The sequence below is a fragment of the Hemiscyllium ocellatum genome, chromosome 26 (assembly GCF_020745735.1).
Source record: "Hemiscyllium ocellatum isolate sHemOce1 chromosome 26, sHemOce1.pat.X.cur, whole genome shotgun sequence".
Lineage (NCBI taxonomy): Eukaryota > Metazoa > Chordata > Chondrichthyes > Orectolobiformes > Hemiscylliidae > Hemiscyllium > Hemiscyllium ocellatum.
This window is the reverse complement of record NC_083426.1, coordinates 10,016,524-10,043,777: the sequence shown is the minus strand read 5'-3', so window position 1 is coordinate 10,043,777 and position 27,254 is coordinate 10,016,524.

Below are 27,254 nucleotides of genomic sequence, written 5' to 3'. Positions count from 1 at the left end.
ATTGTCTGCAAGAACAGATTGGACTGAATCGTACTTTTGTTTTGGTTAAGTGTCAATTTTAGTGACTCAAATGGAGGGCTTCTTTCCACGAGGCCTTATATGTTTTCTCACACTGTAGTCCCAATCTTGCCTCATTAATGTACTACCCAGCATTATGGCATCCCTTTCATCTGATGCTATCCCAGTTCAGGAGGACTGTCCTTTTCCATCATGACCAGCTGAGGAGACCGTGACCCCAGAGCCTGTCAGCGCTGTGTGAGATTGCCAACTGGGTCAGTGTGGTCTCGCTGTCTGGAGGAGTTGACAGCAATGTATGAAGATCAATAACCTTCTCCACTCTGCCAGGATAAGTACCACCACCTTCTGTCTGCCACCTCACAATCTGTCTATTTCTGGCATAGCACCCAGCTCCCATCAAGACTCACACTCTACTACTTTCAATTTGCTGGATGCATCTTCCCTCATTTGCTGTCTCACCCCACCCTACTAACTTTGCATGGCCTCTGTGCTGCCTCATCACTCACACGCGACACCTCACCACCCTCACCCTTAGCTAAGAACTAAGAACTGTGTGACTTCCATGTCAAGAATTCTCAACCAGGTGGTGGGATTCACAATTAATGAGGCCACCCACAAGCAATAGATTTCCTTAACAGGTCATTCCTGAGAATGAATATCATCATGCTGCCCAGCACTCCATTGGAAAACTCAACTAATTGCTCCTGACATTGAGAAAGATCTCATTGGACTTCTCATGTGCCTCTCCAAGATTTCTCACCATTACGTAGTTGGCTCAGGTCCCGCTAGGATTCGGCCTGTCAGTCTTTCTCACTTCTGGTACTTTCTTCTTTTGAAAAAGCACTTTCACCAATGACTGAGCCAATGGTAAAGACCTCTGTTCATTGGAGCCTGTAGACTCAAACTCTCATCATGACACTCTCGAGCATTAGTTCTTTGTCACTGGATTCGTATTTTGTACTCTTGACGAATAGGCATTTGTCTCTTTATTACAACAAAGATCTCGAGGGATTGGAGAAGGTGTGTAAATGATTTCCAATATGATACAAACATTGAGAGATTGTCCTTATTAAGACAAATTGAGCAATTTGTCTGGTGATTCTTTAAATAGAAAAGAGAAGGTTAAGGGGTGTTGGGAGGTCATGTTGCGGTTGGACAGAACATTGAACATAGAACATCGAATATTACAGCTCAGTACAGGCCCTTCGGCCCTCGATGTTGCACTGACCTGTGGGACCAATCTGCAGCCCATCTATCCTATACTATTCCATTTTCATCCATATGTTTTTTCAATGATCATTTAAATGATCTTAAAGTTGGCAAGTCTACTGCTGCTTCAGGCAGTGCACTCTACATCCCTATTACTCTGAGTAAAGAAACGACCTCTGACATCTGCCCTATATCTATCACCCCTCAATTTAGAGCTATGTCCCCTCATGCTAGCCATCACCATCTGAAGAAAAAGGCTCTCTTTGTCCACCCTATCTAACCCACTGGTTATCTGATATATCTCAATTAAGTCACCTCTCAACCTTCTTGTCTCTAACAAAAGCAGCCTGAAGTCTTTAGCTTTTCCTCATAAGACCTTCCCTCCATATCAGGCAACCAATCCTAGTAAATCTCCTCTGAACCATTTCCAAAGCTTCCACATCCTTCCTATAACGTGGGGACCAGAACTGTGCGCAGTACTCCAAGTGCAGCCACACCAGAGTTTTGTACACTTGCAGCTTGACCTTGCGGCTCCGGAACTCAATCCCTCTACCAATAAAAGCTAACACACCGTATGCCTTCTTACCAACTCTATCAACCTGGGTGGTAACTTTCGGGAATCTTTGTACATGGACACCGAGAGCTCTGTTCATCTACACTACCAAGAATTTTACCATTAGCCCAGTATTCTTTATTCCTGTTGCTCCTTCCAAAGTGAATCACCTCACACTTTTCCGGATTTGCCACCTCTCAGCCCAGCTCTGCAGCTTATTTATGTCCCTCTGTAACCTGCAACATCCTGCAGCACTATCCATAACTCCACTGACCTTAGTGTCATCCACAAATTTACTAACCCATCCTTTTATACCCCCACCTAGGTCATTTATAAAAATGACAAACAGCAGTGGCCCTTTGCGGTACACCACTAGTAACTGGCATTGTTTAGGCCACCTTTGGAATATTGTGTGCAATTTGTGGTCTCCCTCCTATCGGAAGGATGTTGTGAAACTTGAAATGGTTCAAAAAAGATTTACAAGGATGTTGCCAAGGGTGAGCTATAGGGAAAGGTTGAATAATCTGTGGCTATTTTCTCTGGACAGGGTATGAGATTGACGGGTGACCTTATAATGGTTTATAAAATTACAAAGGACATGGATAGTGTAAATAGACTCCGGTCCTTTCCCTGGGGTGAGGGAGTCCAGAACTAGAACTGATAAGGTAAGGGAACCGTGGTTTACAACAGAAACTGCATCTCTTATTAAGAAGAAGGAGGCTTATGTGTTGATGAGGCAAAATGGTACAGATGAGGCAATGGAGAGTTACAGATCAGTTAGGAAGGATTTAAAGAGAGAGTTAAGAAGAGCAAAGAGAGGACATGAGCAGTCTTTAGCAAATAGAATAAAGGAGAACTCTAAAGCTTTCTATAGGTATGTGCGAAATAAAAGGATGATTAAGGTAGGAACAGGGCCAATCAAAGACAGAAGTGGGAAGTTGAGTGTGGACCCTGTGGAGATCGGAGAGGTGCTAAACAAATATTTCTCTTCGGTTTTCACTCAGGAAAAGGAGAATATTGTTGAGGAGATGAATGAGGTACAAGATATTAGTCTAGAAAGGATCGAGGTTAGTTACGAACAGGTGTTATCAATTCTAGAAGGAGTGAAAGTAGACAAGTCCCCTGGGCCGGATGGGATTTATCCGAGGATTCTCTGGGAAGCTAGGGAGAAGATAGCAGAGCCTTTGGCTTTGATATTTGAGTCATTATTGTCGACAGGTTTGGTACCAGAGGACTGGAGGATTGCAAATGTTGTGTCCTTGTTCAAGAAGGGCAGCAGAGATGACCTAGGCAATTATAGACCAGGGAGCCTTAATTTTGTTGTAGGAAAGGTTTTGGAAAAAATTATAAAAGATAAGATTTATAATCATCGAGCAACAATTTGATTTTAAATACTCAACATGGTTTCGTCAAGGACAGGTCGTGTCTCACAAACCTCATTGAGTTTTTTGAGAAGGTGACCAAACATCTAGATGAGGGTAGGCAGTTGATGTGGTATACATAGACTTCAGTAAAGCCTTTGATAAGGTTCCACATGGTAGGCTGATGGAGAAAATGCAGAGGCATGGAATTGAGAGCGATTTAGCAGTTTGGATTAGAAACTGGCTTTCTGAAAGAAAGCAGCGAATGGTGGTTGATTGAAAATATTCAGCCTCGAGTCCAGTTACTAACGGTAGGCCACAAGGATCTGTTTTGGGACCACTGCTGTTTGTCATTTTTATAAATGACTTTGACGCAGGCATAGGTGGATAGATTAGTCAATTTGCAGATGACACTAAAGTTAGTGGAGTGTAGGGGATAGTGTAGGGGAACGAGCTGAGAATAGTTCACAGGTCAGCGCAACATCGAGGGCCGAAAGGCCTGTTCTGCGCTGTATTGTTCTATGTTCTATAGGGGGTGCGTGTATGGAATGAGCTGCCAGGAAGTGGTGGAGGCTGGTACAATTACAACATTTAAAAGGCATTTGGATGGATATATGAATAGGAAGGGTTTAAAGGGATATGGGCTGAAAATGTGTTACTGGAAAAGGAAAAGGAATCCTGAAGAAGGGCTCATGCCCGAAACGTCGATTCTCCTGCTCTTTGGATGCTGCCTGACATGCTGTGCTTTTCCAGCAACATATTTTCAGCTCTGATCTCCGGCATCTGCAGTCCTCACTTTCTCCTCTTAGAGGGATATGGGACAAGTGTTGGCAAATGGGACTAAATTAATTTAGGATTTCTGGTCGGTATGGATGAGTTAGACCAAAGGGCCTGTTTCTGTACTGTACATCTCTAAGACTCTATGACTTGATAGAAGACTTTAAGATTGTAAAAGGGCTTGATAGACCAGAACTAGGGGCTGAAACTAGTTATCAACAAATTCAATGAGGAATCTTTTTATTCAGAAGAATGGTGAGAATGTGGAACTCTCACTGCATAGTATGGCTAAGATTAATAATGTAGACATTTCAGAGGGACATTTGGGGGAGAAAGGGTTAGATGTAGAATGGATGAGAACAGGAGGAGAATCTTAATGAGATACTAAATGAGCTGTTTCTAGATGGCTTTACATTGAAAGCATGCGCAATAATAAAAACTGAAAGTGAGAATAGGAAAAAGGGATAGTTTAAAACTATGGTTTCAAATTGCTGTGGAGAATCAGGAGGGTCATGGTGTGAGAACATGCAGGTCATTAAAGTACACCTAGATAAGGCCATCAGGAAAGCAAATGGAATCATTGATTTTGTATTGAAGCATAGCATTATAAACCAAAGAGCTATTGTTGAACCAATGCTCTGTTAGTTAGGCTGGAATTCAAGTATTGTGTTCAATCTGTACACCTCATTACAGAGAGGAAATGAAAGCATTGCAAAAGATGCATTGTACTTGCACAAGGATGTTCCCAGGGAACAGTCAAATAATTCATTGTAAACTAAATTAGCTAGTTGCTTGAAAAATAATATTAAATGTGATTCGGAATAAGTAGGAGACCAGAAACAAGAGAGAAAAACCAATACAGATTTGATCTATTGAATGTTTTTAATCTGTAACATTTCATGATTATAAATGAAGTCCATTTGACTATATCTATTTTATTTTTGAAATGGACATTGTGTCTATTTGAACACAATGTGAAAAGGAAAGAAAATATATTATTCTCCTAAAAGATTATTTCAGCACTAGAAACTCCCTCAGGGTTTCTCTCAATAGACCAATGTAGTTTTGGTAAATGCTACACTTACATAGGGTCAGACATAGGAAAATGGGCATGACAATCAGCCCCTCAGACCTATCCCATATTGGTATCAAGATGCTGGCAGCGTAGCAGCAGCATTTGGGCTACAGAGCCCGGGACTTGTCCTCTTTCGTTTGTCTTTCTTTTCCCTTTTGTTTCTCATTTTACCTTTGCTTTTCTTCTTTAAGATATTTCTTTTTACCTTATTGCCTCATTTGCAATAGCCTCAGTGAGAGTGGGCCCTGTGCGGAAGTGTGGATCAAGATGGCATCGCAGGGGCCAGGGGAGGCCCTGCAACCACTGAAGGAGGTAGTGGTGGGCAGTCGCGGCAGTAATGTCAGTACGAGGCAATTGTGTCTCCATCCCAGCCCAAGGTCTCCTGGTGTGTGAGGAGCAAGTCCTCAGGTTAATCTCACTCCCCTCTGGTCCAGACTCATAGGCTGGGCCAAGGCTCCAGGTCCGTGGTTAGGCCTGGGCCCCTGACATGGTATTCCCCAATATCCAGCAAGCCCGGTCCCAGCACAGGACCCTGTGGCACAGGTGGGTGGGTGAGGTCGGCCCAAGTATTGGTAGGCACGAGATGGTGCCGGAGTGTGGCACCTGTTTGTGCCAATGCAGTGAAGTGTGATTGCAGTAGATTAGCAGCAAAGACTCGAGGAGTGGAGGGGCCGGGATCCAGACCCAGAGCTAAGCTAGAAGCAGGTGCTGTACCAGAGACCACCTCATTTTATTGAAATAAAATTATAAGATGAACTTTATTGTTTTATTTTTCTGGATTCATATTCTGTATTTTGGTTTATTTTCTGTGTTTTAAGATGTGGCGACATACAGTGGCGACACTGAACAACACTTTTCACTGTATTTGTGATACATACACGTGGCAATAAATAAGTCAAATCAAATCACATTCCACGTGAATTTCCCCAATATCCAGCAACTTTCCATCACAATTTTAATGGCGGTTGCTGAAACCTTCAAAGAAGATCCTCGCACTTGCCATTAAGTCCTGTCACACCAGCTCTTTCCTGCCATGTGTTAATGCACAGAAATGTCAGGAGGTTGTAATATAGTTAAGTCTTGCTTGCATTGCATCAAAAATATGACTAAAGGGATGTAGCCACACGTACAGCATATGAGCCTTCACAGTTAAAGAAGGTAGCGCCAGATGGAACAGCAGCACAAGACAAATTGAGTATTATCTCTGCCAGTAATTTTAAATCAGCCTTCTGTCTCTGACTTACATAGAAAGGGAAACTGCAAGTAGGAGGACATGAAGCAGAGAAGCAATGACAGACAGACAGACCAAATGTCATCTTCTGAATCAATGGGTCTGTCGATAGATGTCAGCCTGTGCTATTCCAATTTAGACATCAATACAAATTGGTTCCGCTGAAATTCCTGTAACAGGATGTTTTTTTTCTTATCAAGGCTGTGATGTTTATGCGGAAGCTGATGCTTGACAAATGTCAATCTACTACCTTCATTTAAAACCAGCCACTCAGCCTGTGTCAGTATATTAAATATTGATAACGTTACTGTCATGTCTGTATCGAGCAATGTACTTAGTTATAATTAAACATTGAGACGGACCTTCTGAATTACTGACAGTGCGATTTAGTACTGAGTACTCAAGAACGGAAAGAACTTTGAATGTCATGTGACACAATACCGAGACATTATAAATATATTTGTCGTTTTCTTTCATTATGTCTGTGTGAAAGATTTACAAAAATCAATTTTCATTGCTGCTAGAAAATATGTATTACCCATGGTTCCAATTTTAAAGGCTGCGTTTTTTAAAAGATTCCCTTCCTTGTTCCTGGTGACGACGTGAAGCCTTTACAATAGGCCCTGCAGACCTGTTTTCTCATGAAGGGCCTCACAGTTGGAACCTGGCACTCTCATAACTTGATGTTCACACACATGCGGTTTTCAGCACGAGTCACTGGAGAGATTTGAAGTCTTTCCCTCAGCTGCTCCTCCTTTTCCTTTTTCTAGCCCAAGAGGAATAACTGCAGTGGCCCTGGTAACCTGACTCTGCTGGTAGCAAGCTTCACAAGTTAATCTATGGCTTCAAGCTCCACAAAGGATTCGAGTATATAGTCCAAGAGAAAGGGTCTGAGAGTGTGTCGCAGTCTCAGAGACGTTAAGATGAACTCTCATCCCCCTGTTTAGGTGGAAGTAATAGAACCCCCAACATTGACTGAAGAGGAGCATAGAGACCATCCAGTGTCCTGACAATATTTCCCTTGCAACCCACATTGCTGAAGATAAATTGCAGTTTTTCATTCATTGTGGTAGCTTGCTCTGCACTGACTTGTTTGTCCATGAGGACAGCAGATACCAAATAAAAAGTATCCCATTGATTATAAATTGCTTTGGAATAGCTTGAAAGATTCTTTATGATCCTGATGTGACAAAAATTGGAATTCTGCCCCAGCCAAGCTTTTTAAACAAAACATAACGGGTTTGGCTTCAGAGGCACAGGTTCGCAGGACTTAAAGATGCTATTCAGCTGCAGGCATGAAGATTGTTACAGACATGACCTTTCAAGTAGTCTCTTTCTGTGCTTTCTGTGATCCTATTGGATTATTGGCCCCTCTGTGCTGGTGTAGGTTTTTGGAATGATCTATTTGGGCACATCTCTTGTCATACTGTGCTTTGCTTCTTGTTCCTGGCTGAGCAGCAAGTTGTCATTGCAGTAGTTGTTGCATTGTAATGGATGGAAGATCAAGGAGAACAGCAAGAAAGGATCCTCAGCAATCAAAAGCAGCAGTAGGTGGAACAAGCCGAGTGAACGTTGAAGAAACGCAGCAGATTTCGACGCATCAGTGAGGAGAGGATGGCCTAGTGGTGTTGCTGCTGGACTGTTAGTTCAGAGGTCCAGGTAACATTGTGGGGGCCTGTTTTTGAATCCCACCATGGAAGATGGTGGAATTTGAATTCAATTAAAAACAAATTAGAAGTAAGAATCTAATGATGACCATAAAAATAATCCATTGATGATTGTTGGGGAAAACCCATCTGGTTCACTAATGTCCTTTACAGAAGGAAGCTGCCATCCTTACCCGGTCTGGCCTCAGGTCAACGGCAATGTGGTTTTGATCAGATTAGATTAGATTACTTACAGTGTGGAAACAGGCCCTTCGGCCCAACAAGCCCACACTGACCCTCCGAAGAGCAACCCACCCAGACCCATTCCCCTACATTTACCCCTTCACCTAACACTACGGACAATTTAGCATGGCCAATTCACCTAACCTGCACATTTTTGGACCATGGGAGGAAACCGGAGCACCTGGAGGAAATCCACACAGACATGGGGAGAATGTGCAAACTCCACACAGACAGTTGCCTGAGGCGGGAATTGAACCCGGATCTCTGGCACTGTGAGGCAACAGGGCTTGACTCTTAACTTCCCTCTGTGAAAGGCCCTTGACTCCAGTGTAAATAAAGATGGGCAACAAATGTTGGCGATAAAAAGTTACACCTGCAGTCACATGAAAGCAAAACTCTGCAGATGCTGGAATTCTGAAACAACAGAGAATGCTGGGCGGCACGGTGGCACAGTGGTTAGCACTGCTGCCTCACAGCGCCTGAAGACCCGGGTTCAATTCCCGACTCAGGCGACTGACTGTGTGGAGTTTGCACGTTCTCCCTGTGTCTGCGTGGGTTTCCTCCGGGTGCTCCGGTTTCCTCCCACAGTCCAAAGATGTGCGGGTCAGGTGAATTGGCCATGCTAAATTGCCCGTAGTGTTAGGTAAGGGGTAATGTAGGGGTATGGGTGGGTTTCGCTTCGGCGGGTCGGTGTGGACTTGTTGGGCCGAAGGGCCTGTTTCCACACTGTAAGTCTAATCTAATCTGGTTGCATTGGTGCAATTCTGTTTCTTTTTCCATAAATGTCAGAGGTTTTCCAGCATTCTTACACAGACAGACGCGGGGAGAATGTGCAAACTCCACACAGTTAGTCGCCTGAGGCGGGAATTGAACCCGGGTCTCTGGCGCTGTGAGGCAGCAGTGCTAACCACTGTGCCACCATGCCGCCCATATGGACTAGGCCAGACCCTAACTTTGCTGTTCTTTTAAGCAGGTGTAACACAGATATTCCAGGAGGGATGCAGTTGGTCAAACCATGTAGTTTTAAACAAGATAGAATTTCAGGTTTTAAGTTTGCTCGCTGAGCTACCATGTTAGGTAACATCGTCAGTGAGCCTCCAGTGAAACGCTAGTGCTCCGTCCCACTTACTGTTTATGTGTCTTGGTCTGTTACGGTGGGTGATATCATTTCCTGTTCTTTTTCTCAATGGTATATGGGGTCCAAGTCGATGTGTTTATTGATGGAGTTCTGGTTTGAATGCCAGGCCTCTAGGAATTCCTGTGCATGTCTCTGTTTAGCCTTGTCCCAGTCGAAGTGGTGTCCTTTTTTGTCTCTATGTAAGGATACTAGTGATAGTGAGTCATGTAGTTTGGTGGCTATTTGGTGTTGGTGCATCTAAGTGGCTAGTTTTCTGCCTGGGGTAGTGTTTGTTACAGTCCTTGCATGATATTTTGTAAATAAAATTCATTTTGCTGGTTGGAGGTATTGGGTCCTTTAGATTCATCAGTAGCTGTTTCAGTGTGTTGGTAGGTTTGTGGGCTATCATGACGCCAAGGGGTTGGAGTAGTCTGGTAGTCATCTCCAAGATGTCTTTGATGTATGGTAGTGTTGCTACAGTTTCTGGGCATGTTGTGTCTATTAGTTTGGCTTTGTTGTTTCGCAAACAAACAAAATAGCAAAACAGAATTTATTTACAAGATTACTGAATGAAACACAAACAAAAGAGAACAGAATACAGATTAGCTTAACCTATCTGAAAACTCAACAGATTATCCCAATTTAATTACACTGTTCCAAACACGTGTAACAATCCCCATAAACATCCCTTGTAAAATCAAACACAGGCTCTTACAGGAGAGAAATCAGAGAGAGAGGACCAGCATAGATCTGCTTCCTCGGGTCTAGAAGTTTTTATAACACTACTGCTAAAAACCAAACCAGACCAGAGGATAAACTGAGCTGGGAGAACTGGCCAATCCCCTTTCATTGTACAAGTTTTTGTTTAAACTTAAAAGCCTTTTGCCTAAAGTATTATCTGTTAGCTCTAATCAAATTGGCCCTAAAACTCTTCAACTTAGACTTTTCAGAGTCTGTGTCTTTTACAACCTCTCTGAAAAAAAGGACAACATAACCTTATTAAAGGAGCAGCACTGGCACAACAATCAACAATAGTTTTATCATTGCTATTACTGAGTCTAGCTTTCAATCCCATATTAAATTCCCCCTGTTGCTGTGGTAGGATTTGAACTCATTTCCCTACAGCATTAAACGGTACGTGGGTGGCACGGTGGCACAGTGGTTAGCATTGCTGCCTCACAGCACCAGAGACCTGGGTTCAATTCCTGGCTCAGGCGACTGACTGTGTGGAGTTTGCACATTCTCCCTGTATCTGTGTGGGTTTCCTCTGGGTGCTCCAGTTTCCTCCCACAGTCCAAAAATATGCAGGTTAGGTGTTGGGCCGAAGGGCCTGTTTCCACACTGTAAGTAATCTAATCTAAACAAAACACCAAAGGATTGCAGATATTGGAAACCTGAAAAAAAAATTCATTCTGAATTCCAAAGAACTAAAATGTTGACTCTGCTTTCAGATGTTGCCAGACCTGCTGAGTTTCTCCAGTAATTCCTGTTTTTGTCCTTAGACTATTAGCCTGGGCAATTGGATTACTGGTATAGTTATATTACCACTATGTCACCATCTCCCTGCTTGTACGACTGTCATTCAAATGGGTTGGGATCTGAGTGACTATAGCTTAAAGGCTTAAGCTTGTGTACTTTAGAGGGATTCAGAGGCCAGTTGATGTTAAAGATGTAAAATGCAGGGTCTCAAAGAGTAATGGGGGAGATCACTCAGGCACAAAATGTCTCAGTGTTTACTTTCAGATTACACAAACCCATAAAGAAAACTATTGCCCTCTTGTATTTCAGAGTATTACATAAATCAACTTGTTATATATGGTTTGATGTCTCCACTTGTATTTTTATATTGCATTTCCATTTTAACAGGGTTTTTATTACATTTATAAATAAAAGGTGTTGCCATTTTTTATTGATTTGGAAGGTATTTGATTGTGAATTATGCTCAGTTTTAAATGATAGTCAACGTTCACAGGATCAATATGAGCTAAACAAGCTAAATCCAATTGACACCTTGGGAAGCGGGCATAATTTATTTCAATGGGAGAAAAAGTAAAAACAAAATGCATTCTTAAATGTCAAATAAATTTATAACTTAAAATGCCAGCTTGTGGTCTAATTCTGTGTGATACCGTGGGTCCAGATATTTCTGTTAGCCGCAGTTCAGTTGAAGAGAGAATTACATTTCTAGATTGAAGCTTTACTGTGGGATTGACAGTGCGCTACATTGTTGGAGTGCAACCTTTCAGATGAGACATTAACCTGATGCCCCATCTACTGTCCTAGATGGGTATTTAAAGATTCTGTAGGACCATTGTGAGGAAGAACAAGGATAGACTTTCTGGGTTATTTTTATCCTTTAGCCAATACGAACACAAAAGCAGATGAACCAATCATTCTTATATTGTGGCTTTTGGGAGTTTGCTGTGTGAAAATTGACTATCTTACTTTGTACATTATAACAGTGACTATTGTTCAGGGCTAAAGTCTCTGAATTGCTGCTGGCATAGCAAGTCTTACATACTTCAGAATAATGTCCTTTCTTCTACTTTGGATGACCTCTATGGGTGAACCTTGATCAATCAGACTTTAGGCTCAGGGTTAACTTTGGGTTATCATTTTTGAATTATGTTTGGAATACAACTTAGCTTTGTGGTCAGTGTGCGAATCGCTTTGAGGATCTTGGAACTGTTGGCACATTGTTAGATTTTCTATTGAAAGAGTAGAATGTGACATTGTGTAATAGTGCACAGCCCTGTGACAGTCAGCTGTCTTACAATTCCTGTTGACCTCAATGGAAACAAAATTCAGAGATGAGTAACAGCCTGTCAATGTGCTCTCACCATTGAATCATAGAGTCATAGAGTCGCACAGCACAACACAGACCTTTCAGTTCAACACATCCATGCTGACCAGATATCCTAAATTAATCTAGTCCCCATTGCCAGCACTTGGCCCATATTCCTCGAAACCCTTCCTATTCATACACCCTTCCAGATGCCTTTTAAATGTTGTAATTGTACCAGACTCCACCATGTCCTCTGGCAGCTCATTCTATACACAGACCACCCTCTGCTTGACAGACTTGCCACTTGGGTCCCTTTTAAATCTTTCCCCTCTCACCTAAACCTATGTCCTCTAGTTTTGGATTCCCTACCCTCGGGAAAAGACCTTGTCCATTTACCCTATCCATGTCCCTCATGATTTTATAAACCTCTATAAGGTACCCCTCAGCCTCCGATGCTCAGGGAAAATAGCACCAGTCTATTCAGCCTTTCCCAATCGTTCAAACCCCTCAACCCTGGCAACATCCTTGTAAACCTTTTCTGAACCCTTTCAAGTTTCACAACATCTTTCCTATTGCAGGGAGACCAGATTTGAACATAGTATTTCAAGAGTGGCCTAACGATGTCCCTGTATAGCCACAACATGTCCTTCCAACTCCCATACTCAATGCATTGACCAATAAAGGCAAGTATACCAAACACTTTCTTCGCTACTCTGTCTATCTGTGACTCCACCTTCGATGAACTATGACCCTGCACCCTTAGGTCTCTTTGTTACTGCGAAGTCAAGGCCTATACCATAGACAACAAAATGAGTGAGTTGTACTCCCATGCAGCTCAGTGCCAGTCAGCTTCTAAGAGATAAGGAAGGTCACCTGGACATTTTTTTTCTTTCCAGTTAACCAAAAGCTGAAAATGTGTTGCTGGAAAAGCGCAGCAGGTCAGGTAGCATCCAAGGAGCAGGAGAATCGACGTTTCAGGCATGAGCCCTTCTTCAGGAATGCCCGAAACGTCAATTCTCCTGTTCCTTGGATGCTGCCTGACCTGCTGCGCTTTTCCAGCAACACACTTTCAGCTCTGATCTCCAGCATCTGCAGTCCTCACCCTCTCCTCGAAGAAGTTGACCAAAAGGAAAACATTCAAACTATTACAATAGTTAGCTGGGTCTTGGATGATATTAAAGGTTTAGCTTCCACTGAATGGTGATTTGAGCTGTTGCTGTGTCAGAAGAAATTGTTCCTGGCTACATCCTTTTTTAGAATGGATTCCCTACAGTGTGGAAACAGGCCCTTCGGCCCAAACAGTCCACACCCACCCTCTGAAGAGTAACCCACCCAGCCCCATTTCCCTTCTGACTAATGCACCTAACACTATGGGCAATTTAGCATGGCCGATTCACTTGACCTGCACATCTTTGGACTGTGGGAGGAAACTGGAGAACCCGGAGAAAACCCACGCAGACATGGGGAGGATGTACAAACTCGACACAGGCAGTCACCCGAGGCTGGAATCGAAACTGGAACCCTGTTGCTGTGAGGCAGCAGTGCTAACCACTGAGCCACTGTGCCACCCTTAGTTGGGTTTGAATGTTTGTTCACCTTGAAGTAGTACCTCATACGTAACCCTGTCTACACTATTAAATATCTCTTGGAAATACTTCATATTCCTCCTTCGGCATCTCCTTATAAAGCTGAAGAGCTCAAGCATCTCTCATCTTCCCTCATAGCACAAGCCTCTGACACTGGGTTTGGAGGTCTTCTGGTGCAATGAGTAAAGTCCCTGCTTCTGATCCAGAAGCTCTGAGTTCAGGCCTCATTCAGGACTCTTTGGCCACAGAAAGTATGTTTATGATGTGGCCAAACAGGTCGATTCACAACCTGCAAGTATTTCCAAAATGCCAGGGGCAGCAGTAAGGGCAGGATATTCTCCTGTTCAGCAGAGTACAGCTCCCAACATTTAGGAGGTGCAGCTTCTTATCCTGGCCTGCAATCTTTGGCAAAGCATGTTTCTTGCTTCAAGGGACTACCTAAAGAAGATGACATTGGAAAGTAGCCTCATTACTGTACTTTGCATAGTCTCCAGGCTTGAAAGTTTCCTAATGTGTTATAATGAGAGCAGGCACTGATGTAATTCATCTCTTCATAACTGGTTTGAAGGCTTATTATTTCTCCACAATGCCACCTGAGGTCAATCTACCCCTACCAGTGGCAGCCTCAATTTTCTTCTTTGCCTGTCCTTCGATCAAGCTGAGGAGCTGGCTCTCCCCATCCTTTAGTGCCTGCCATATATAAAAACTGCATTTGTGTAGCAACTTTAACACAGTGGAACACCCCAAGACACTTGTCAGTAGCATTTTAAAAAATCTGTAAGGGATAAATGTAGGGGAATGGGTCTGGGTGGGTTGTGCTTCGGCGGGTCGGTGTGGACTTGTTGGGCCGAAGGGCCTGTTTCCACACTGTATGTAATCTGTAAAAAAAAATGTATTTGGCACTGATTGATTTATAATGTGTTGGAGGCTTATACAATGTCATTACTATTTGGAAACCTTTATTCTAAAGTTGAGATAAATAGCTTTTGGCTTTCCATTCTATGAAGGTGAGTTTCTTTTAATAGTTCGAAACATTTTTTTTAGCTGTGGGTCAAAACAGCAAGAAATAATAAGCTACATGATGAGATTACTGCCTTTTAGATTAGATTACATTCCCTAAGGCATGGAAACAAGCCCACACCAACCCTCTGCAGACTATCCCACGCAGACCCATTCTCCTACCCTTTATTTACCCCTGACTAATGTACCTAACACTATGGGCAATTTAGCACAGGCCAATTCACCTAACCTGCACATCTTTGGATTGGTGGAGGAAACCATGCAGACACAGGGAGAATGTGTAAACTCCACAAAGACAGTTGCCCAAGGCTGGAATCGAACCCAGGTCCCTGGTGCTGTGATGTCACAGTGCTAACTACTGAGCCACTGCTAGTGTGCTCATTTGTGCTGAGCTTTTACAATCAGCAGAAAGAGACGCCACAGGCCAGAGGTGAGTTCAGTTTCGGAAGGAAGATTCATACAAGCAGAAGGTCAGTTTTAGTTTTGGCAGTCTCCATGCCATCAGAGCTGAAAAAAACCATCCTCGGCAGTACAAGGGCTGGGACATGCCCTAAACCTTTCCTTAGGATTCAGTGAGTTAGTTATATTAGCATATCTCGGGCAGAGACAGTAACAGAGAATCATATCTCGTAAATGTCTGAAGGGAAATACTGAAACTTCATCATTTGAGTAAAAACATCACAGGATATTTCTGATGAGTTAAATTTTTATTTTACTGTTTGTGATCTTTTCAACTAACCTTTAAATATAGCTTTTTCTTTTCTTTTGTGCAATAAAATTATGGTCTTTTGTTAAAAGTACATTGGCAGCCTTTTGTGAATCTGGTTGCTCACCATGGTAACCAAATTACAAAAGTAAAACTTTTGATTTCATGCTGGAAGCTGACTTCTCGATTATCCTGTATTATCATTGGCTGGGATCATAAAACATTTAATAGAATAGGTGAGGATACATTTTCTGGAAAGTTTTAAAGAGCAGAAGGGGAATAGAGAGATGGAAAGGTTTAGTAAGGGAATTCCTGAGCTCAGCGTGCAGGCAGCTGAATACACAAAGCCAACATCAAAGCACAGAAAGTAGGGATTGAAATGGAGAGTGAAAAAGGGTTTGGAGGGTGGAGGTGGTTAAATAGTGATAGGGTAAAGCTCCCAAGAAACTCACTTGATTTTCCTGTCCTCTATTGCCATCAACATTGACTGTAGAGACCATCTGGTGACAGGGTGCAGTCATTGCTGGAATGTGACACAAATCCTGCTAATATTCCTTTATGATGAATAAAGCCTAATCCAAAATCAAAAAGAAAATTTCATGCAGATTTTCAGGCCATTGCTATTGAGCATGTGGAATTGTTCTCTTTAGAGATGCGAAGGTTCAGGGGGGGATTTAGCAGAAGCTTTTGAAATTATCCTAGAGCAAATAATGGGGAGCCCTCTCCAGCTGCAGAGCTGTCAGCAACACTCGCATCCCATGAATGAATAAATAAAAGCCTACCTGACTGAAGGAAAGTAAAGGCTGCAGATGCTGACAATCTGAAACAGATCAAGCAGCATCTGTGGCAGGATAGAAACGATGTCTTCTAAAAATGTATCCACAGGATGTAGGCGTCACTGACTAGACCAGCACTTATTGCCCATCCCTAATTGCCCAGAGGGTAGTTAAGAGTCAACCACATTGCTGTGGGTGTGGAGTCACATGTCGAGTTGAAAAGTGTGCCACTGGTAAAAGGTGAAGCAGGTCAGGCAGTGTTCGAGGAGCAGGAGAGTCGACATTTCAGATGAAAGCTTTATGCTGCTTGACCTGCTGAACTTTTTAACCAGCACCATACTTTTCAGCTCTGACTCTCCAGTCCTCATTTCCTCCTGGAGTCACATGTAGGCCAGGTGAGAATGGCAGATTTCCTTCCTAAAGGATGGGCTTTTCCTGACAATTGGCAATGGTCTCCATTAGGCTCTTATTTCCAGATTATCGTTAATTTCAAATTCCCCCATCTGCTGTGGTGGGATTCAAACTGGGTCCCCAGACACTAACCGGATGTCTGGATTAACAGGCTGATGACAATTCCACTAGGCCAGTACCTCCCCGATAGTTAATGTTTCAGATCACAGCATTTTGCCTAATTCTGATGCCTCCAACAGTACGTGTGTCCGCCATCCTTCAGTGTGATGTCTGCAGAGGGAGTTAAATAAAAAAACCTGAGGCAACAGTTCATTCCCAGCAACTTCATGCCTGTATCCCAACATAATTATCAAACAATAATCATATGGCCCACAGTATATAGCTCACTGTAAAACTGATCAATAAAAAAAGTTTTGAAATTGTAGCCTTCAAATTGACTATTATACAATGAATTAATTAGATACCTAAAGGCTTTAGAAATAACATATAACTAATTAAACAAAAAATAGGAGAGGGACTGGATTAGCCACAATAATTATTTTGTATCAAGTATGCAATTAAGTGCCACTTGACATGGAGTTAATACTTCCTCTTTGTAAGAAAGCTACTTGGTCACAAACATGACATACATATTGCAGTATGTTATTTCATGATCATAGAGGTGTAGAGTTTATTCTGACGAAGAGTCATCCAGACTTGAAACATCACCTTGCTTTCCCTCTATGGATGCTGCCTAATCCGCTCTGATCTCCAGCAATTTTTGTTTTCAGCCATAGAGTCATACAGCACAGAAACTGACCCTTTGTTCCATCCAATTCATACCGACCAAGTTTCCCAAACTAAACTAGCCCCATTTGCCCGGGTTTGGCCCTTATCTCAGCTTCAATTAATTAACTAACAGATCCTCAGGTGATTATTATTTTTTTGTCCCAAATTAATGTCCCAAAAATCCTTCCGATCACTGGTCTTTACTTGCTGGGCTTAGCTTTGTTAAACACATGGCCTACAGTACATAGCTCACTGTAAAACTGATCAATAAAAAAAAGTTTTGAAATTGAATGCGATATCTAATGCCTTTAGGCATCTAATTAATTCGTAGTATAATATTCAATTTGAAGGCTACAATTTCAAAACCTTTACAGTCTGCTGGCTTACTAAGTTAGAAATCACGCAACACCTGGTTATAGTCCAACAGGTTTATTTGGAAGCATTAGCTTTCGGAGCACTGCTCCTTCACAATCACCTGATGAAGGAGCAGCGCTCCGAAAGCTAGTGCTTCCAAATAAACCTGTTGAAGTATAACCAGGTGTTGTGTGATTTTTAACTTTGTACACCCCAGTCCAACAGCAGCACTTTCAAATCATGCTGGCTTACTGGCATCATTCCTCAGAATAAAGAAATTTATATCCAGTATCTGCAATTTGCATTGCCACATTCCTCTGTATCCTTGGATGCATCTCATTTGCTTCTGGTGCTTTGTCAACTTTAAGGACAGACGGCCTATCAATATAAATTTTAAAGACTTCAAGTCGGTGAATTACCTCCTCTTTCACCATGACTTGGGCAGTGCATCAGTTGCAGAATCTGATGAAACAGACTGCTCAAAGCTTTATATGAATCAGGTTTGAGTAGCCATAAGTCTAATACACCAGAGTGGAACAGTTCAGAATAAATTCTTACTCTTCCTGCATGATGCTACAAATATCTGGAAAGTAATTTTCTGCAAAGGCTTGCACTAAGTTTGAGACTCTCTCATTCCACCCAGTTGCATGCCTACCTGCTCTCTTTGCTACATTGTGCTGCAATATATACCAAACTCTAACCTGATTGTGGTGAGATCAGGCCATTTTTAGCTAGGTGCCCTCCCTCCTTGGTACATCCCAATGATCATGGGCTACCATGCACACGTAGCTCTTTTTTGCCGGTTGTCATTTTCACTCGGATCGTTCCCTTCCACCCTGCATAATGTGAGGGTTGCCAACTCTGGGTGGATATATTTGTGAGGATCCTCCAAATGTCCCAGTCACACCATCAAGCCATTGGTCACCTGACATGCCCCAAAATCGCCCCCTCTCACACCAATGGGAAAACAAGTTGAGTTTTCATTACCTGATTGGATGATTGACTTTCAATCGAATGACCTTTATTCAAACCGCTCCATTACATTTTAGAACTAAGAGACCAAAATGTGTTCAAATAAATAATACAATTTCTTTTCAGTCTTCCTGTGATGATTTCCATTAGCAGAGTCCTGGAATATTTAATTCAGTATAACTGTTTTTATTCATTCATGGGATGAGAACAGGGCTGGCTGGGCCAGCATTTATTCCCATCCCTAATTGCCCAGAGGGCAGTTAAGAGTCAATCGCATTTCTTTGGGTCTGGAGTCACATGTAGGCCAAACTGGGTAAGGATGGCAGTTTCCTTCCCTAAATGCAATTAGTGAACCAGATGGGTTTTTTCAGCAATTGACAATGAATTCACGGTCATGATTAGACTCTTAATCCCAGATTTTACTGAGTTCAAAATTACACCACCTGTCATTCAAACCCAGGTCTCCAGAACATTACTTGGTCTCTGGATTAACAGTCTAGCAATAATACCACTAGGCTATTGCCTTCCCAAATTTATTCTATATTTGGAGAGCTGGCAATCTTACTTATTGGCCATTAATGACTGTTAGTCACTGTTCAACCTTTCTCAGTCAGTCTTTTCAAATTAAAAAAATATCGATTCATATGATGTTGGTGTTCCTGGTTAGACCAGTATTTATTGCTCATTCCCAGTTGCCCAGAAAGCTATTGAGAATCAATTACATTGTTGTGGGTCTGAGGTTACAAAGTGTGGCGCTGGAAAAGCACAGCAGGTCAGGCAGCATCTGAGGAGCAGGAGAATTGATGTTCTGGGCATAAGCCCTTCATCAGGAATGTGGGGGTTGGGGCAAAGGGGCTGAGAGATAAATGGGAGGAGTTGTGGCTGGGGAAGGTAGCTTGGAAGGTGATAGGTAGATGAAACTGGAGGGTGATGGTGATAGGTTGGAGTGGAGGCTGGAGCGGATAGGTGGGAAGGAAGATGGACAGGTAGGACAGTTCAAGAGAGCAGTGCCGAGTTGGAGGGTTGGATCTGGGATAAGATGGGGAAGGGAAGATGAGGAACCTGGTGAAATTGATATTGATGCTGTGTGGCTGGAGGGTTCCAAGGTGGAAGATGAGGCATTCTTCATCCAGGTGTTGGGTGTCTTGGGTTTGGCGGTGGAGGAGGCCCAGGACTTGCATGTCCTTAGCGGAGTGGGAGGGGGAGTTGAAGTGGTTGGCCAGAGGGAGATGGGGTTGTTCGGTATGTGTGTCCTGGAGATGTTCCTTGAAACATTCCGTAAGTTGGAGTCCTGTCTCCGTAATGTGCCTGACCTGCTGTGCTTTTCCAGTGCCATACTTTTGACTCTGATCTCCAGCATCTACAGTCCTCACTTTCTCCTGAAGTTACAAATAGTCTAGATCAGGTAAATAAGATACAATTCCTTTTCTGAAGCGGTTTGAGAACCAGCTGGGCTTTTACAGCAATGGTTATACGATGGCAATTAGACTAGTTGTTTATTCCAAAATAATTTTTGAAATTGAATTCAGTTTTCACAATCTGCTGAGGTGGGATTCAAATCCATGTGCCCAGAACATTAATCATAGATTCCCTACAGTGTGGAAGCAGGCCATTCAGCCCATCGAGTCCACACTGATCCTCTAAAGAGCATCCCACCCTGTCCCTGTAACCCTGCATTTCCCATGGCTAACCCAATTAGCCTGGACACTATGGGGCAATTTGGCATGGCTAATCCAACTAACCTGCACATCCTTGGACTGTGGGAGGAAACTGGAGCACCTGGAGGAAACCCACGCAGACACGGGGAGAATGTACAAATTCCACACGGTCGCCCAACGCTGGAATCAAGCCTAGGTCTCTCGCACAATTAGGGCAGCAATACTAATCACTAAGCAGCTGTTCCCACCCCCCCCCCCCCCACCCCCACAAACTGGGATTCTGGATTACTAATCCAATGACATTACCACTACTTCCCTGATTTCCTGTTGGATATCAGTTCTCAGTTACCTCACTGAAGTGACTTAATTATAACTTGTCACTGTAAATAAACCTGAATAAAATTGTTTGTGCTGGCTCCAGAACCAGCATTATTTGCAGGTAACAATGAATATTTCTTTGAGCGCAGGGTAGCTCATATTTCCTGACTGTTTGACACATACTGCCAAAATTTCTGCTTAGGTGTCAGCATTGACTCATTGTGACACTCTCAGTTCTGAGTCAGAAGGTTGCGGTTTTGAACATATTTTGTAGCTGGCACTTCACTGTGGCACTGAGGTAATGTGAAATATCTTTTCAATGAGATGTTAAAGTAAGACCTGTCTGTCCCCTCAGGTGGGATCTTGGTAAACTTGTGGACCCCATTGAAGGAGGGGGGTTGTCTCCCTAGTGTCCAGGCCAACATTATCCTCTTTGTCCTCATCGCATCCATTAAAAGGAAGTTTGCAACAACAGTCCAAGAGCTTGGGCACGGTCAGTCAGCCCCTTGAGTAGCCAGGATCAGAATTCTCTGTATGGAGTGAGGAGGCAAATGTCAGACCTCCTATCTCTTAGCTCCTTCTGCCCCAGTGTAGACTGCTTTCTCCTAGAATGAGAGAATGGGAAGTATTAGGTGAAATGTAAGTGGGTTGCACAGCTTATTGTTGTTGATGAAGGTCTGGGAAAGGTGGTGAGATGTTCCAAGGACTTGAGTAGGCAGCACAAAGGCCAGCCAGGGTTAGCAGTGTGAGTTCTGATGATGAATATTTGGGAGGGGGAGATGTGGGTGAGAGAGGGAAGATTTTGCATGCAATAATGGGAGTGGTCCTAGAGTGGAGGTGGGAATAGTGGCAGAGATACAGTGAGTATGAGGTAGCCCAGAGAAAATGGTGGTATTGACCCTGATGGAGCAGAGGTCAGTGACCTTCTTCCTGCATCAGCATTCCTGAAGATGGCTGAGACTGCAGTGAGCTGGGTGACAATCTCACCCCAGGTTGGAAGAGTCTGGTATTGTGGCCTTCTCAGATCCTGGAGAAAGAAGACATCCCTCCTCTTCACCACCTCATTCAACAAGGTATCCATGCACTTGTCCAAAATGCAAGGCACCAATGCCCCCTTTGCTGCCCAGTCTCAGGTACCGTTCAGGAGATCTCCAAACTGACAGTCCTTGCCCGGGTGCATAATGGCCTTTCAAAGATGGTGCCTGTGCATTCCGGGAAATCTGGGCAGTGGCAAGTTCTTCTGGATAAGGCTAGTAGGAGAATTGGGCTAGCATTGGGCAAGAAGGGGTCCATAGGGACAGCATTGTTATTTAATGAGCTAAGGGTGAAATCCACGGGGAGGAACCCTTCATGAAACTCTGTGAAATTGACAGAGCCAAGGAAAATGTAAGATTCAGCCTAATATATAGATTGAAGTCACACGTGATTACTGCATTCTCCTACTACATACATCTCTATTTTCTGATTTATTACCTTGCTCTGTATTACCATTGCTGTTTCATGGCTTATAAACCACTCTTATCAATATTTTGTCGCTCCTTGTTATTTCTTAGTTCCACCCAAGCAGACTATATATCCCGCTGCAAAAATAGAGAATGCTGGAGAAACTCAGCAAGTTTGGCAGCATTTGTGGAAAGAAAGCAGAGTTAACATTTTGCATTTGATAACTCTTCTTCAGAACCATATCCTATTGGTGATCCTCTCTCACTAATACACTACTCCTGTTATTTATTATCAGCACGATCCCAACTCATTTCCCTTTTTGTCTATTCCTCCTAAATATTAAATATTCATTCATAAATCAGGGGCGGCATGGTGGTTCAGTGGTTAGCACTGCTACCTCACAGTGCCGGGGACCTGCATTCGAGTCCAGCCTCGGGTAATTGTCTGGGTGGAGTTAGCACATTCTCTCTGCATCTACATGTGTTTCCTCCAGGTGTTCCAGTTTCCTCTCACACTCGAAAAGATGTGCAGGTTAGATGAATTGGCCATGCTAAATTGCCCATTGGTCAGGGGTAACTGGTCAGAGGGTCAGTGTGGACTTGTTGGGCTGAAGGGTCTGTTTCCACACTGTAGGGGTTCTATGTAAAACTTTTGGTCACCCTGCAGCCGAGTCTCTGTAATTGTAATTAAATTATTTGTGTTTACTTCTATGGTGCTATCAATTAATCTATGTTGTTGCAAATGCTGTGTATAATCAGACAGAGTGCTTTTAATATGACCTTTCCAACAATCCCCTCGAGACTGATTATTAAACTTAGTGATCTCGGACTAAGCCCCAGTCCCTGCAACTGGATCCTCAGTTTTCTGACCCACAGGCTACAATCAGTGAAGATTGGGGACAATAGTTCATCCACACTAACACTCAACACTGGAACCACCTCCCCAGGGGTGTGTACTCAGCCCCCTACTGTACTCACTGTATACCCATAACTGCGTCGCCAAATACCAGACTAATGCCATTTACAAGTTTGCTGATGACATCACCATAGTCGGTCGAATCTCAGATGGCAATGAAACACAGTACAGACTGGAGGTTGAAGACCTAGAAAAATGGTGCACAAAGAACAACTTCACTCTCAATGCCGGCAATACCAAGGAACTATTATTGCTAGTCATGCCCCCTACTCAGTAACAGCACAGAGGTGAAATGAGTGAAGGGTGGCAAGCTCCTGGGAGTGGTCATCCACAACAAGCTTCCTTGGACTCTTCATGTGGACACACTGATTACAAAGGCCCAACAATGCCTCTTCGTCCTGAGGCAGTTAAGAAAATTTGGCATGATGGCAAATACCCATGCCAACTTTGATTGGTGCGCCATCGAAAGCATTCTGTCTGGATGTATCACTACCTGGTATGGCAAGTGTACCTTTCAAGATTGGAGACGGTTACAGAGAGTGGTGAACTCAGCCCAGACAATCGCAAAAGTCAACCTTCCATCTATAGAATCCACCTACCAGGCCTCGCTGTCCAGGAAAGGCCGCCAGCATTCTTAAAGATCCACCCCACCCTGGCAATGTTTTTCTACGACCTCTACCATCAGGGAGAAGGTACTAAAACCTGAACACGCACACCAGCCGGTTTCAAAACAGTTGCTACTCTACTGTTGTTAGAATGCTGAATGGACTCATAAAATCTTAGCATTCGCCTGTTTTTTTCTTTTTGCTGCTGTTTCCCTATTATTTACTATCTATGCTATTTAACTCTGTGATCTGCCTGTATTGCTCGCAAGACAAACCTTTTCACTGTGCCTCAGGACACGTGACAATAAATTCAATTCAATTCAATATTCTGTTTTTGCTGCCTTTCTCATTCATTACAGCTTTCCTACTTTCCATTACCAGGTTTCCTTCCAGTTCTTCTAAATTCCCCTTGAGTTCCTATCTCTTGAAAAGCTTAGTCAAAACAGAAGCAAATCTCCCTGCAAGAAAATTCATCCTGGTCTTGGTAAGGCAAAACCTGTCCTACTTGTACCAATTTCACTTACCCCAGAACTGGTCCCAAAGCCCTGGAAATCCAAACCCTTCCCTCCCATACCATTTTTCTGAACAGTGCTAATTCACTCACTATTCCTATTCTATATTCTCCAGCATGTGGTCCAGGGTACAATCCTGAGATTAGTGCCTTAGAGATAGTGCTCTTCAATCTTTTGATTATTTCCCTAAGTTTTGCTTTCAGGACTTCATCTCCCTTTCTGCTGCTGTTGTCAGTGTTCATGTAAATCATGAGCCGGCTTTTCATCCTTCTGCCCAAAAGAATGTACTGCACCCCTCTGTGACATCCTTGACATTAACACCGGCGTAGGAGGTGGGTAACAACAATCAAAATTACTGTAGTGTTGTCTACAGCCACAGAAATGTCTATCTGTTCCCCTAGCTATTGAATCACTTCTTGCCTATCTAATCTCTCAGCCATGGTATTTCAATGGCTGAACTAGTTCAGTTTCTGGGTCGATATTTTCCATTATGCTATAATGTTAATAATTACACTTCAAAAGCACTTAGTTGAGTTTAAAGCACGTTGGGATGCACTGAAAAACTGAAGGGCACTATGAAAGCAAATTCTTCCTTTCCGTTCTTTCCTGTGGGAGAGGATTTGATGTGGCTTGACAAGCCTTAAGCTATTTTTCTCAAATGAAAAGCAGTCACTTTAGAAATTCTTCCTTCATTGTCAACTAACATCAGGTTAGAGTTATTGATCGATTCAGAAGGTCATGGAATCAAACCCAGACTTTGCAGGGAATCAGGAAAGTGGAATTTGGGTGGAAAAACATTGAGAAATAGCTACGCTTCCTTGGGAAGTGGAGGGAGCAATTCTATATTCTTGTGAACTGTATCTGTTTTAGTTTTGCTGTTTATGTTGTTTGACGGTCTCACTCAATTATTCATGTCTCAACACCCCCTCCTTTTTTTCTGTTAAAGTGAAATATTGACAATAAGAAAATGTGATTCTGAAGACAGACACTAACAGATCTTTTTGTTGTTCTGGCTCAGTTGCTTGCACTCTTAACTAAGGATTAGTAAGCGATGGCCTCAAGGTGCACTCCAGAGAGTCATAGAGTTATGGAGTCATACAGTGGGGAAGAGGCCCCTTGGTCCATTGAGCTTTTGCTGACCTATTGACACTAATCCCGTCTTCCATCACTGGGCCCATGTCCAGGAATGTTATGATATTCCAAGTGCTCATCCAAGTACATTTTAAAGTTTGTGAGGTTTCCTGCCACTACTACCCTCCAAGAGAGTGCATTCTAAATTCCTACTACCATCTGGCTCAAACCCCTCTAAACCTCCTGCCTTTCACTTTAAAATGATGGCCCTCATTACTGTCCCTTTAACTAGAGGGGAATATCTGCTCTCTATCCATCCTGTCCATGTCCCCAGTAATCTTTTACACCTCAGTCAGGTTCCCTCTCAACCTTCTCTGCTTTAAAGAAATCAGTTTAAGTCTATCCAGCCTTCCTTCACAGCTAAACTGCTCCAACCCAGGCAACATTTGCATCAATCTCCTCTGTCTCCCTTCCAATGTAATCACACCCTTGCCTTGACCATATAAATTGACTAAGATTCTAATGTACTATGGAAGGAGCTGTGACATTGTTGGAGGAGTCGCTGTTGGGATCCAAGAACCCACCTGCACTTGAGTATATTAAAAAAGAATGTGGATATAATTTGCAACAGAATCAGTTAACAATTTAAAAAACCATGAATTGACCAAGGACAAGGTGAAGTTAATAACAGCATTGCCATTTCAATTTGTCATTGGGGCAATTAAGAGGTGGATGAGTCCGTTAACTGACTTAAAATGGCGACTCCTTATCCTGAGATTATGCCTTCTGGTCCTGGACTCTCCGACAAGGGGAAACAACTTTTCCACATCTACCTTGTGAAGTCACTTAAGAATTTTGAGTATTTCAATAAAGTCACCTCTGCAAGCATATTGGCTGCAATCCATTCACGGCTAACTTGTCAGCTGTCTGTGCAGGCTAACCACAAATTAATCTTCTTATTTATATCCCTTCAGAAAATACTGATCTCAACTGAGAATTTACAGTCAACAGGTAACTCATAGTGAAGTAAAATACCTGATCTGCCATTTTGATTTCTGTTACTTATTTCATTAACTAACCCTACCTACGAATTACTTGCATTGTTTAAGTTTGAATACCATGAACTATGGGCTAAAGTTGCATTTTTGAAAATCTTTTATGGAATGTGGGCATCACTGGCAGTGACAGCATCTGTTGCCCATCCCCTAATCACCCTTGACCTAAGTAGGTTATCTCAGTGGGCAGCTAAGAATCAACCTCATTGCTCTGGGTCTGCAGTCACATGGGGATTAGATTAGGTATGTGTCATGGAAGTATGCACTGATAATAATGACCCATGTGCTACAAGCCATCACAAAATGTATTAAAATCCAACAAGACCACCAAGTTGACCAATTTGCCTTACTGACTGCTATTCAGATCAAAGCAATACACACCAACTTTCACCATTAACAGACAGTGGCTCTATTTAATGAGACTTACTTAACTTCAACAAATGGTAATATAGAGAAAGGATTTCTAATGTATTACGATGCAACTTAATCAATATCCTTTTAAAACCACAAAACCCCACATATTTATTCGCGATGGAGACAGACAAAATATTTACAGAATTATTATGAGAGAGAAGAAAAATAGATGGATCAAGACTCCAAAGGTCAAAAGTACAAATCTCAAGGTTGGGTCAAATTGTTTCTCTGGGTTCCTTTTGACTTCAGCATGGATGACATGCTCTTGTCTGTAAAGCAAGGATTGTTCTTTTACAATTGTAGGTAGATTGGATGATGAAGAAGGCGTTTGGTATGCTTTCCTTTACTGGTCAGAGCATTAAGTGTACGAGTTGGGAGGTCATGTCGCAGTTGTACAGGACATTGGTTTGGCCACTTACGGAATATTGCGTGCAATTCTGGTCTCCTTCCTATCGGAAGGATGTTGTGAAATTTGAAAGGGTTCAGAAAAGATTTACAAGGATATTGCCAGGGTTGGAGGATTTGAGCTATAGGGAGAGGCTGAATAGGCTGGGGCTGTTTTCCCTGGAGCATCGGAGGCTGAGGGGTGACCTTACAGAATTTAATAAAATCATGAGGAGCATGGATAGGATAATAGACTTTTCCCTGGGGTGGG